The following is a 15,000-nucleotide window of genomic DNA, read 5'->3' as shown; positions in this document are numbered from 1 at the left end:
TGTTACAGTATTATAAATATCTCCAGGTGAAAGTAACAGAAATATATTACTACAGTATACAACAAATCCATCAAATAATAATATTAATATCATATTATAATGACAAACTGGACAACAATAAATAATCGTTGGGTTATAATAACTAATAACAACTGAATTACTAAATGAATTTCCTAAAGGTAATTTGGGGAGGAGTGAGTCCATCTAATCTTTCAGTTAACAGCCGGAGTATATAAGCAGCTCTTTACCTGTCTTCAGTCTCAGCTGTTTCCAGCATCCCTCCACCTCCCGCTCATTCAAATAAATATTAATAAATAAAAGTGTTTTGTACAAATATATGCAGGTAAATATTGCTTTTATGTCACTGTATTGTAGAAAAACTGGAAAACCTGCATTAATTATATTTAACAAGGTTTTATTTCATAAATCTTTTGAATGTACTTTTCTACAACTGATAGGATGAATTTAAAATTAAGATTTAAAATCAGTTTTATTTATTTTTTTAAACAAAATGAAATTTTCAAAATGGGTCCCGGGTTATTCAGTTGCTTGGGACCTCAGAAATTGACAGACAAACCTGTTTAGACCGGGGAGAGAGAGAGAGAGAGAGAGACTTTACAACTCTTTATTAAAACATGTACTAAAACACTAAAATACAATGTATTTCACCCCTGTAGACGTACTGCTACAATCTGCACATACAAAGAAGAAAAAAATAATAAAAATATAGAAAATAAAATTTAAAATAACCATTAAACATCACCAATTAAACACTATAGTTTCATCTTCACATACTGACAATAAAGCACCATTCACACACCATTTAGACTCAAATTCAAATATGTTTTTTGTGATTTGATAGAATTTATGTTCCAGTCTGATTCTGGATTCAACCAAGGCAGTAAACATTTTCAGCGGCTCATATTTCTCCCCTCAGCAGCCATTCTGCAAGTCTTCCAAATGGCTAGTTTAGCTTGCCCAGCATGCAAAATTTGCCAAGGTACACTGTTCTCTGTGTTTTTGAATACTTACATCCATAAATAAAGAATGTCTTGTTAAAACAAAAACCTAGGCTTCCAAGTATTCTTTCCAATAAGGTAAACCGTGATACTAGCCTAGGACATTCAACAAAAACATGGAACACAGTCTCTGGTTTAGTACAAAAATTGCAGAACGATAAAACCGCCATATTAAACTTAGAAACAAAACTATTTGTAGGTAACACACAATATTCTCCACTGTAAATCCCCAGATCGTTTTGGAAGGGGACCTTTATACAACAGTCTCCAAGAGGGGGCAAGATCATCAGTCCATAAGATACTCTCTCCATTTTGTATCACATCTCTGAATAATATTCCCAAAATAGTCAGTCTTTACGCATATCTGATAAAACTCTCTTTTTCCAACAGCTTGAAAATCAAGCTCCTGCAGCCCCTTAAATTTCAATAACTTCCCCTCTTGGTCATCCTCTGTACAAACCCTTGGAGACACAAGTAACTTAGGGAAAGAACATTGCATCGAATCACCAGCCAGGAAACAATTTACAAAACGGAGGAATTGGGGGGGGAAATCAGCTTTCAGACTGTTTATGAAAAGTTCCACCATCCTCACAGACCTGAATCCCACCTGTTCACAAATTTCCGCTGCTGGTCTCCATTTTCTGGAAGCAATATCAATCAGATGTGCAACTGTGGTCAAACCCTTATCTATAAATGTTTTAGCAATGATATTAGACATGCAAACATTGCCACCAAGAAAGGAGTTATAAAACAGTGGCTCATTCAGGCCAAAATGGTCATTTTCTCGTCCAAATTCCTTAAAAACAGTCCAGGAATTTAAAACTGACGCATAGAATCTTACATCAGATAGGCCTATAACGCTTCGACTATACTGAAGACATCAAAAACAATTGTTTATCAAGGGAAAAGCCGACAAAAGTTCTGAGCAAAGCCAGACCAAATGACACCCATGATGGTGTATGCCCTTTAGAATAAAGCAAAGTCTGAGCAACTTTTAACCTCATAGCTTTAACTTTAGCGGTCACATCAATGAACCCTTGACCTCCTTCAGTAACTGGCAAGTAAAGAACTGCAGGGGAAGCCAATGGTGACCGTCCCAAAACAAATCTACAAAAATCTTCTGCAAACGTTGCAAAATAAATTTTGGTGGATTAAGTACATTTAAACGATGCCACAACATAGATGCAGCTAAGTTATTAATTATAAGTACTCTACCCCTATATGACAAATTAGGGAGAATCCACCTCCACCTTTGTAGACGGCCAGACACTTTATCAAATATACCTTCCCAATTATTCTCCTTATATTGATCTAGCCCCATAAAAACCCCAAGCACTTTGAACCCTTCCAAGCTCCAAGAGCAGAGCTGAGGAAGTACTGGCGGGCCTCCGTTCTCCCATTTGCCCAGCAAAAAGGATACACTCTTTTGCCAATTTATTCTTGAGGAAGATGCTCTTTGATATACATCCAGAGATGCTACCAAATTCTTAACATCCTCATCTGACCTTATTACCACTGTAACGCCATCAGCATATGCACTTAATCTAGCCGCTACCAAATCTGTACTATAAGGACACACTGTAGAAATCCCACTTAATTGACGCCTCAGAACTGCCAAGAGTGGTTCAATAACAATAGCATATAAAATACCTGAGAGGCCACACCCTTGTCGTGATACCTCTGCCAACTAAAAATGGTCTTAAAAGGGTGCCATTTACTTTTAGTATGCTATATACATCCGTGTACAGGAGTTTAACATAAGAAATAAATGATGAACCAAAACCAAAAGCATTAAAACATTTAAAAAGAAAGCCATGATCAACTCGATCAAAGGCTTTCTCTTGGTCCAAAGAAACCAAACCTACATCGAGTTTATGCACTTTAGCAAAGGAAATCAAGTCTCGAACCAAAAAAAGATTATCAAAAATTAGGGCTGGGATAAACGATTATTTTTTAAACGATTAATCTAGCGATTATTTAATCGATGCATCGATTAATCTAACGATTCATTTTTTCCAGTCCGATTCGATTTCGATTAATCGACTTGTGACAACACCGGTAATACCGGTTTCATCGGGGTGGGGAGTATAAAATGTAAAAAAAAAAAAACATTTGCTGGGAGTTTGATTGACTGGCGATCTGATCAATCAATCATAATACGCCAATTTTGTCCAACAAAGTAGTCAGGAGAGAGAAGATTAACGTCGGTGGATTTGAATAATGAATTGTAGGCTACCGTACTGACATCTTTCCGCGGTTAAAACAACAGTCCTTCTGATGTAGGCTACATTCATGTTTAGCCTATTTGATGCTATACATTAACCATGGAAAAGATGATCGGTTCACGAGCAGCTTTAACTGAGGCAATCTGTCACGACACATTAAAGAGCCACAAAATAGTAGGCCTATTTATGGTTTAATTTTCTTTGAATGTCCAAATTTGAAAGTTGAGACTTTATTAAATGTTACCTGCTTGGTCCTGTCTGTCAGCGTTGTCAGTGTCCTCTATGTATTTTTCACGACATTCATAGCTATAAGCACATTATTAATAGCTATGTTTGAAAACTTCAGGTGTCGACAATGTATTATAGCTTACTCCAACATCGAGTGCAAAGTGGGGAGTTGAAAAAACTTACGGTGCTCTGTCATCTGCAGCTGCTCCCGGTGGCGCTAGAATGGAAGGACATCTCCATTTTGCAAAGACGACATATCATGGAATTGTTTCCTTTTAAATTAAATAATTCCCATACTTTAGAGGAACGAGTGCATGCCGCCTTGCACTTCTGATAGTCTGAGGATCCACTCGTGTTGGCGCCGGCGCCGCCATCTTTGTTTTGGGTCTGACAATTCGACGCGCATATTTTGGCGCCAACGTATTTTTTGCGTCGACGTCATCCCAGCCCTAGTGCTGGTGCATTGCCGTGGTGCTAGAATGGAAAGCCATCTCCATTTTGCAAAGACGACATATCACATAATTTTTTCCTTTTAAATTAAAGAATTCCCACACTTTAGATGAACGAGTGCGTGCGCCTTACACTTCTGGTAGTCTGAGGAGCCACTCGTTTTGCTTCTACTCTCGGCGCCGCCATCTTTGTTTTGGTCTGACGAATCGACGCGCATATTTTGCGCGTCGACGTATTTTTAGCGCCGACGTCATCGATTACGTCGACGCGTCGTCCCAGCCCTATCAAAAATAGATCGATTCGGAATACAATAAGCTTGATCTAAATGAATCACTGAAGATATACAGAGTTTGAGTCTATTAGTCAAAGCTTTGGAAAATATTTTGTAGTCAACTCCGAGCAATGACACAGGGCGCCAATTTTTAATGTCTCCAAGATCACCCTTCTTGGGTAGTAAAGTAATCACGGCCCTCCGAAGGCTCACAGGTAAAGTGCCTCTTTCCAGACACTCCAAGAAGACAGATAACAGGTCCTTTCCGATCACCGACCAAAACTGTTTGTAAAATTCAGCATTCAACCCATCCAATCCTGGAACTTTGCCAGAAGAGAGTTCCTGAACAGCTACAGTCAGTTCAGCAAAAGTCAAAGGTAGATCAAGTCTAGATTTCTCCTCTTCCGTAAGTTGAGGTAAATCTTGAAGAAGAATGTCAGCCATTTCATCATCACAGGGTTCAGCCTTGTAAAGCTCTTCATAAAAGATAAAGCATGTGACATGATTCCACGATCATCAGTCACTTTTCCTCCTCCTGGAAGTTTCAAATGACATAAAATCTTCCTATTTACAGTCTTCTTCTCCAGACTAAAAAAGGATGATGTCGAAGCGTCCATATTGTTAAAGGTGGTAAACCTTGCTCGTACAAGTGTCTCTTGGGCCCTTTCTTCTAAGAGATTCCGTAAGAGAAATGTATTCCATTCGAGGATTTCAGCAGTGTCCACACCATCCGCTTTATCATCAGTGTAAAGGATGTCTTGTTCAAGCTGTTTCAATGTACTTTCCAGGATACTTTTATTATAGGCAATATAGTTCTGACAAAAAGTTTAATTTGTGTTTTGCCAATATCCCACCATTGGCTTAGGGACTTATATAGCATTTTACTCTCTCTCACGTCTCCCAAAAAAAGGTGAAGGAGTGCACAAAGTTGTGATCTTGCAAAAGTCTACTATTAAACTTCCAAAGCGAAGTGCTTAAAAGTGCTCTGTGCAGTAGAAACTTCAACAGACATGTACTGGTGATCCGATAAAGCAGTGGGCATAATACAACTCTTAAAAAACTACCCCTAACACTTTTCTGTACATAAATTATATCAAGTCTGGCTCCAGATAACATATTAGAGTTTACTTTCAACCAGGTATATTGTTTGGTCTGAGGGAAAGCTTCTCTCCCAACATCTACAAGACAATGATAAGTTAACACAGTTTTAAGTTCTTCTGACGACTGCTTATGTGGTTCTTCATGGTTCCTATCTAAGGTATGATTTATAGTACAATTAAAATCCCCAGCCAGAACAACCATTCTATCCTGCAAAACATCACTTAATGCAGTTTTCAATTTTTAAAGAAGAAAAACGCAGTTTTCAATTTTTTAAAGAAGAAAATTCGCTCTGAACCAATGCTTGAGCGTACACATTAAATAGCGAAAAAATTGAGTCCATGAACCGTTATATCAACACGCAACATCTCGACCAGGAACCAATTCAAAAACACTCACAGGATGCTCCTTATACTCTGGCCCAAAGAGAATTGCAACCCCTGCGCTAACACTAGAACCATGACTTAATATGGCCTGCCCCTTCCATTCACTCCTGCCATTGTACTTGATTATTTGGATCTGTATGAGTTTCCTGAAGAAAAACTATACTAGCCATAATATAGTCAAAAAGACTAAACCTTTTAACAGCATCTCGACACCCATTAATATTTAAAGTGCCAATTCTCATGGATGCCATAAAGAGAAAAAAGAAAAATACCCCAAAAATTGCATGCTAGCCATATCACTTTTTGCCTGGTAAATTCAGTATACTTCTTACATTACAAAGGATCTTCTTAAGGCGGTACCGTTTTGGTCTATCGAGCTCATCAAAGGTTGCCTTCCGCATAGCTACAGTACAAGACATCAGAAAAAGTTTCAAATCTGGAAAGTACGACTCAATACTGGGCTTACGAAGCCCCTTTGTGTGGTCAAGGAAGGTATTCATCTGCTGTAATGAGTAAAGTTTAGTCCTACCTTCAGAGATATTTTCCAAGTCCATCATGTCATTCCCATCATATAGTTCCTCGTCATCTTTATCGAAATCCACTTCTTGCTAAACATTATCTCCTTGACTCTGATCAATCGATTCATCAGTACTTATTTTAATATCACTTAACGTTACTTCGGGTTGTATTTGTTGTTCATCCTCGAGTGATTCGGCCTCATGTGCATCTTTTACATGTGCCTGATCCGAACTCAACTCTGGCTGTGTGACAACGGGTATGACATCAGCTACCTGGGCAACCTGAGCTATCTCCACGGAACTATTGCTGGAATTAGCCGACAGGAATCTTTCCCCATTATCCTCGAGCTAGCCACTCGGCGCTGACTCCGCGACGGCTTGTGAAAGTAGTAACGGCGCAGCGTCCGCAACGTCAGAACCTCGCTCCCACCAGCATCAACCATATTATCAGCCAAAACTTCATTAACGCCATTTCTATTACGATTCGGGCAAGTCTGTCGAACGTGTCCGACTCGCCACAAATGAAGCACTTCATGGACTCAGAACTTATAAAAATAGTGTAATCCTTCCCTTCGATAGTTAGTTTCGCCGACAAGTTCAAAGGATCGCTCTGAGAATTCAAAATCATGAAAACCTGGCGCCGAAAAGACATTACATGTTTAAGTTGGGGATTTTTGCATCCAAGCGTGATCATCTTAATGGGACTCACTAATTTACCATATCGCAATAGTATTTCCTCTAGCTTCTCATTTTTGACAAATGGAGGTACGTTTGACAAAACAATCTTTTTGATGGGCTCGACAGAGGCAAAACGGGCACAAACATTTCGTTTATTGTTAATCCGCTCTCTATTAAATCATTAACCATTTGGCTTTGACTCAAAAAATGACTATTGCCTTATTCATGCGAGAGGCAGACCTGATCTTTACGCGCCGACTACAGCACTTCACGGCCACCAGGCAATCCTCTACTGACACAGACGCATCAGGCATACATTTGCAACCATGTCTGATAGTCAGTTATAGAAATCACCCGCATTAGTCCCCATTTTCCCCACTCTCTGACCGAAGTCAGCCAAAATAATCCTACCACTTAATAAAACTAAATTCAAGAAAGAGAGGAGAAAAAAAAGGAAAAAAAGAAAATTAAGGAAAAAACACTCAACAACACCGCTCCCCCACGCCAAACTCCGTTCACTCACTCCCGGCATATGAGAGAGAGAGTGAGAGAGAGAGAGAGAGTGAGAGAGAGAGAGAGAGAGAGAGAGAGAGAGAGTGAGAGAGAGAGATGAGAGAGAGAGAGAGAGAGAGAGAGTGAGAGAGAGAGAGAGAGAGAGAGTGAGAGAGAGAGTGAGAGAGAGAGAGAGAGAGTGAGAGCGAGAGAGAGAGTGAGAGAGAGAGAGAGAGAGAGAGAGAGAGAGAGAGAGAGAGAGAGAGAGATAATTAATTCATCATTAGTGATAAAGTTCTGAATGAAGCGTAATGAACTTTGTCAAACATCGGTTATACACGTCGCTGAAATCACGAGCTGCTCAGTGTCCAAAATGTTCGTGTGCATTTAATTGTGTGATTTAAACATTCATTCAACATGATAATGTGTCTGATATGAAAAGAAGTCAAATCACTTTGAATATTATTATTATTTTCAGAGCTGTTCAGCTGCAGGTGAAGATAACTATTTCAAACAGACTTTATATCATCCTCATAACACACCTGTCACATGTCTCATTTCTACACTGAACAGGTATTTTTGTGTATCAGTCAGTGTTGCTCTTGTTTGGGTCGTTTATATCCACATTCTTCATTCTCAGATTTGGGTTAATATCTATTCCTGTATATTACACGTCACAACTGAATGTTGACAGCACGACTAAACGGGTGACCGAAACCCCTCTTCACTTAAAACACGAGTGAATGCACAACTGAGGGTAATATGATGTATTTATGAGTTTATATCTGTAAAGCACTTATATGGGATTACATAAGGCATAAATCATATCTATAAATATGAAACACATTTGGGGACATTATCTTAAAAACTCAACTCTTATAAATACAACAAATGAAAGGAATAAATGATGCAGCAGCAGATACAGACTACGATCAATACAAACATTTCTAAATGAATGGAGGACCCCATTTCATATCCAGTAACATCTATTCACCTGATAGTTACTGTATGTGTAGATGAACTCATCCTCCACTGCTGCATTGAGTCAAATATATATATATATGATCATCTTATTCAGTCTTTCACATGTTTCTCACATCTTACAATCACTTTTATTCACTAGTTCTGCAGATTCTGAAAGTTTCTTAATAATAATAAAATAAAACTGAATCCTAGTTTTATTAATCAAGTTTGATAAAGATTAAAAATAGTATAAAAGATTATTTATTTATTTATTGATCAGAAAGAGAGTGTGAATTAAACTGTAGATGTAACATGTGTGTTTGTAAAGTGAGAGTTGTGTGTTTGTTTCTGGTTCTTACAGATAAACCTGTTCTGACTGTAAATCCTGAAACATCACCGATATTCAGAGGAGAGACTGTCACTCTCACATGTGACGTACAGGGGACACGAGTGACAGACTGGACATACGGATGGAGGTGTGATGGTGTTGATGTTCAATACTCTAATAAGAAACAGTTCAAGTTTACTGCAAGTTACATCAGATACAGTGGATACAGTAAATGCAGGTGTATCGCTACAAGAACATCTACACAATTCAACACTGACTGGAGTAATGAAGTGTCATTTACTGTCATCGGTGAGTGATCATCTGTTATATTATAATCATATGCATCATCAGCAGATCCACAGTTTTCCTGAGCAACTACTGGACGACACATGATGATTGTAATTGCCTGTTTTGTGTTTCTGGTCTCGAGACACAATGTAAAAACTACCGAAACGAGCGATTCAGACGGAGAACAACAAACATTTAAGTGTTATTTGGAGTAAAAATGACTTTCAGGATCAACTTGTGAAGTTGTTTTCTGTCAGAACAACTCAAATTAGTGAATGATATGAACATAACAAACCTCGGACCATCATGACATCTACATACTCAGATGAAGCACTGTCAAAAACACATCAAACGCTCATCTCGACTCTGTTCACTATCGGCACTTTAAACTCGCATGTTTCTGAAAATATTTATAAATGTAATACTTTAAACATCACTTTAACAATTAACCTTAAAGAAGCTTTTATGATGGCGGTAATGATCTATTTAAGAATGTGAGCCGCCAATAACAAAGAAGAAGAAGAAGAAGAAGAAGAAGAAGAAGACATTAAGAGGGGAGGAGCGAGTTCATGGCGTGAGCGGGCAGGAGGAGGGGCGCTGAGATTACGGTGGCAGTGTGTGACGAGACACACCTGATATGAATGAAGTCTCGTGGAGCATCTCCTCAGGAAACGTCTCGGTTACAGACGTAACCTCGGTTCCCTGAGACGAAGGGAAGGAGACATTGTGTTTACTAACACATATGGGAGTGTCTTCATACACAACCTATTTGAAACCTCTCTACAATAACACTGATATTCTAATTAGGGCTGGGGCGGTATGGATTTTTTCTAACCGCGGTTGAAAAGCAAGATATTCCGCGTGTATAGCGGTAAACCGCATTAAATACATTACATTGGATCAGAGAAGTCCCCCGACAGACTTTGGCGCACACATCAGAAGTCGCTTTTGATAGACAGACTTTAAATATTGTCACCTACATCCGAAGAAAAAAACGAGCACAATTTTAAATAGTCAAATTTTCATCAAGCAGTAATTTGGCATGAACTAATCACTGTATAGATTTCCTTATTTAAGATTATTCTCAGATACATTCGCATTGAAGATGGGTCAGACATGATTTTGACCACTTTATTAAGTTTTGTTTTGTAGAAAGCCTTTCTTTAACTTAAAATTTCGTTTTGTATAAATTGTATCTTAATTTTAATCACTGTTTCATTAACTAATTGCCTGGAATTAATAAATAAGAAGCAAATATAGCAGACATATAATCAGCAGCAGGACGTGGAAGCGCCGATGCGATCTCTTGCTGCGTGAGCTCTCTCATAAATGAACCGAAACTCGGCGGCTAGGCCTACTGCCTCACAGACATGAGAAATAAATAGAAATCTTAAAATGCATTTTAAACAAAATTCAAAACAAAATGATAACATTTTAGGCTACAGTAGCCTAGTAGTCAGGTTTGCCGATGTGCGTTACTATTTATTTATTTATTTTTATCCCTGTGCGCCAATCGAAACGGACTTCACTGCTGATATTCTGGGGATACAACATAGCCAATAGGCTATAGCCTACTAGGGACTTTAGCCTTTAAAATATCTTTGCTGCATTGGATCAGTCTCCTTTCTAGAACAGCCAAGAACTTTCTAGCCTCGCGGCAGCAGCTCTTGCATCGCTCAGACCTTAAAACAGTCAGCGCCATGGATGCGGTTTTGAAAATTTTCAAAAAGCGTTGGTGCGGACAGATGAGTTTTGTGATGCGGATTAAATAATAATAGCCCATCCGCAAGATCTCTAATACAAATGCAATGTTATTATGTGTCATGGAACATTGCGCTCCCCAACTCATGAAAGGTCGGATTTGCTCCATATTTTGATAAGTTTTGTTTAGAAAACCTTGAATCCATGTAGGCTAATATCATTAGACATAATCCATATCATTAGAATCAATGAATCCATGTCATTAGACACAACGTGCACACATGTGCAGGCCAATGTTTTTTTTGTTTTTGTTTTTTTGCGGTGACGACGGTGACAAGCTCAGACCCGCGGTTGGAGTCACGTGACCGCGGTATTGCGGTAATGCGGTAACCGTCCCAGCCCTAATTCTAATATTGGCTGTGGTGTTTGAGCCCCGCCTGTTTTAGTGCGAAACTGACCACTCGCAAAAGTGTGAGTAAATGATGAGAGAATTGTCACTTTTGGGTGGACTGTCCCTTTAAGAGAGTTGTGGACTTCGAGCTGATGCTCCTGTCTTTAAATGTAAGTTTCAAGAATTATACAAGCTGTAAAATGTTAAATGAGGGAAATATTTTGAAGAAAAACACCACAATGTTTTATTTAGGCCCTAATAATATGTTTAAAATTAGCAATCTTCCACTGTGACAACTTCCCCCTCATATGATTCACCATTGGGGCATGTTGTCACAGTGAATTTTATTCCTCAGTTAAGTAAATGTTTTAAATATCTTTAGATTCTGACCTTGTGGATAAAGAAAATAATTCTATATAATTCTATAAAATATATAATATAATGTATAAAACATGCCCCCGGGGGGGGTCAAAGGTTACAGATGACCCCAGGGGGGCCCATGCAATGGTCTGTGTTTGACATTTAATGGGATCAAGAACAACAATTTACTTACTGACTTCTGTCACCGAAAATAAAATGTAAATGTATTTACAGGATAAATACTTTAATTGTTATCCAGAGGTGGGAAGAATAGCCAAAAACTGAACTCAAGTAAAAGTACAATTACTTCAGAATCATAATTACTCAAGTAGAAGTAAAAGTACTAACATAAATAATTACTTGAGTAAGAGTAAGAAAGTAATTAAAAGAGTACTCAAGTAGTGAGTAACTCGTTACTTTCACAAATGACAAATAGACATTTAGTCCCGATATTCCAGAACATAAAACACATTGAACATGTATTATAGAATTATTAATCATGGGAATTCTGTCATCATTCACCATCATGTTGTTCCAAACCCGTAGGACTTTCTTTCTTCCATGCAACACAGGAGATATTACACAGAATGTTTGAGTCACTATTTACTTTCAGTGAATGTTTTATATATATATTGAAAGTGAATGGTGACTGAGACGGTCAGTCCCTAACAAAGCCTCACACTGGTTTGGAACAACATGAGGGTAGAGAAATGATGACAGAATATTAACTTCTGGCTGAGCTGATCACTTTAAAGAGATTTTTACCCAAAAGTGAAAATCCTCTCATCATTTACTCACCCTCATGCCACCCCAGATGTGTGTGACTTCCTTTCTTCTGCAGAACACAAATTCAGATTTTTAAAATAATATTTTAGCATAATTTTGATGCTCCAAAAAGCACATAAAGGCAGCATAAAAGTATCCATAAGACTCCAGTGGTTTAATCCATGTCTTCAGAAGTGATATGATGGTGTGGGTGAGAAACAGATCAATATTTGTCATGTTTTATGCAGACAGCAGGGGGCTGATATGCAGAGAAGAATGTGAATCTGTTTCTCATTAAGACAGAATCTGTGACATTTACACATCATCATATAAACTTGCTAGATAAAATAAATCTTTAAATTTGCTTCTTCCTCGTGTTGCATTTGACTGTCACTCAGTTTTAAAGGTGACATGCAGGTGTCGTGAGCGCATCACGAGCACATCAGAAGTCCAGCACGAGTGAAACATATACAGACATGTCCGACGAAGTCTGAACCTTTATTCCGCTGTCTGGGATTACTTGTGAAAGACCCACGAAGCTCCATCAGTGTTGATGAGACCCAGTCTGTAAAGTTTGCTGCAAAAGTTATCGACGGAAACACTTCAAACATTAAGCACCATCCCACGGACTTCACGGAGATGAATGTATGTGGAAATACAGTACACGGGATAATAAATTATAGCCCGCTTCATAAAAACACAAGATTCAATGTAGTTTCACATGATTTGTAATGACTAGTTAGACTAAAGTTATGTTTATGATTTCTGTCACATTCACAAATGCAGCAAACGGATTTAAACCCTCGCTCAACATTATAATGTGCCGCAACAGCAGGACAATGTGTTTGAAAATACTAATAATATCTTTTATTTTAAAACATTGTACTAAATAGGGTTTAAAAATGCTTTTGGTGTTCAGGAAATTGACATTGAAAATATGAATGCAAGAAATTGACAGTGAAACTGTGGCAGAAATTGTCAGTTTTGGACAAAATGGCAATAAATAAACTGCACATGAATAATATATTTTCAGCAGGTTTTGTAGAATTGAACTAAATCACAAATGCAACAAATGACTGAACGCATGAAAATATATATTTGAAGTGTTAAACTGTTCAATAATCATTACAATACTTATATCTTGTGCTGTTACTGGTGAGGAACGGTTGCCAACACAAATTGGGTCAAATCAATCTGTGCTCAGGAATAATGTGGATATGTGTGTTGTTGAACTTATTACATTTATTTAATGATTCAAATCTTCATAATCTTCAGATGAACTGATTACAGTCTAATTCTTGTATTATTGTAAAATAGATGAATATTTACTTGTGTTTTATACAGAGAGACCAAAACCTGAAGTGCGTGTAAATCCAGATCATCATGTGTTCAGAGGAGAGACAGTCACTCTCACATGTGACATACAGACACAAACACACACTGAGTGGAGATACAGCTGGATTAAAGATGATTCAGTCAATCCAGTCAACTCTGAATCCAGTGATGCTGCAGGAACTAAAACAATCAGATCAGTGAAAGTCTCTGATGGAGGACAGTACAGATGCAGCGCACAAAGAGGAAACTACTACACAAAGTTCAGTAACACAGTTCAAGTAACAGTTAAAGGTGCTGATTTACTTCATCTGATTTTAGATATTTTTTAGTGAGTTTAAAAAGAAAAAAATAAAGGAAGAAACATTTGTGGAGTTTATCAATGTATGCAAAGTTTATTCAGTTTGTACTGAGTGTTTATCAGGAGCTCTGAAGGTCAGTAATTACTGTAGTAAAGACGAGCAGAAGATGAACTCTGTTTATTAATGACCCAAATGTTCTTCACCACAGACTCAAAGCTCAATCCTGAACTCACATCAGATACTGCAGGAGCTGCACTGACAGGAAACACGGTGACTCTGATCTGTCACATGACTCAGACCGCTGGATGGGACTTTTACTGGTACAAACACACACAGAACTCTGAGAAAAACAAGACAGAAACAAACTCCTACAGAGTCCATATTGATTCAGTGTCTGATGGAGGTCAGTACTGGTGTAGAGCTGGAAGAGGAGAACCAGTTTACTACACAAACTACAGTGATGCATTGTGGGTCCGTGTCACAGGTGAGAGTTTATTCTCTCTTTTCTATTCATTCATGTGCACTTGTTCAGATATACTCAATCATCATGTGCTTGTGTGTCTGTTTTTCAGTGTCAGCAGATCAGATTTGTGTCTTACACACTCTCAGTTCTCTTCTGGCAGTTTGTCCATATCTGATGGCGTACAGTCGTGCTGGTGTTCAAATGCTACAGAGCGAGAGGTAAAAGAGATCAATATAATCAACAGATGAAATGTTCACAAAGACAATAACAGCAGAGGAAACAATATGAAAGTGGAGTTCAATGACATGTTTCTAATATTGTTTTTGTATTTGATAGTTTCATCTGTTGAAGATCAAAGTCAGTTTGCAGTAACAGAGGAAGGAACTTCAATCTGAATCTCTTTAAAAACGTTCAGAAGACTTTTCTTACATTCCTGTTCATTATTTCACCATGTTTCATTTGTTGTAGAATTGATTTCTCATTCATATGATTTTAAAACATTGTATTTTGTGTTTCTGCTTTTCTATGATTTCTATTTGAATCTTTTACTTGAATATTTCCTGTTTCATGTTCAAATAATGAATAAGAGCAGAAACACTTTTAGTTTTATTCTGATCTAGTTTTATTGTGTGGATTTGTGTGTGATCTGATGTTTCAGTACTTTAAATAAGTGTGTCTTTGTGTTTGAAATATTCTGGACTTTATGCTTTCTTACAGATTTAAATACTATCTTAAACTCTTG

At 37.9% G+C, this 15,000-nt stretch overlaps 1 pseudogene; it reads left to right on the top strand.

Moving 5' to 3' along the window:
* LOC127645795 (basement membrane-specific heparan sulfate proteoglycan core protein-like) overlaps positions 1-15,000 on the top strand; it is a 121,122-nt pseudogene that overhangs the window by 11,513 nt on the left and 94,609 nt on the right.

This window comes from Xyrauchen texanus, chromosome 1 (genome assembly GCF_025860055.1).
Source record: "Xyrauchen texanus isolate HMW12.3.18 chromosome 1, RBS_HiC_50CHRs, whole genome shotgun sequence".
NCBI classification, from domain to species: domain Eukaryota; kingdom Metazoa; phylum Chordata; class Actinopteri; order Cypriniformes; family Catostomidae; genus Xyrauchen; species Xyrauchen texanus.
The sequence above is the reverse complement of the archived record's forward strand: the minus strand, read 5'-3'. Positions and strand labels throughout refer to the sequence as shown.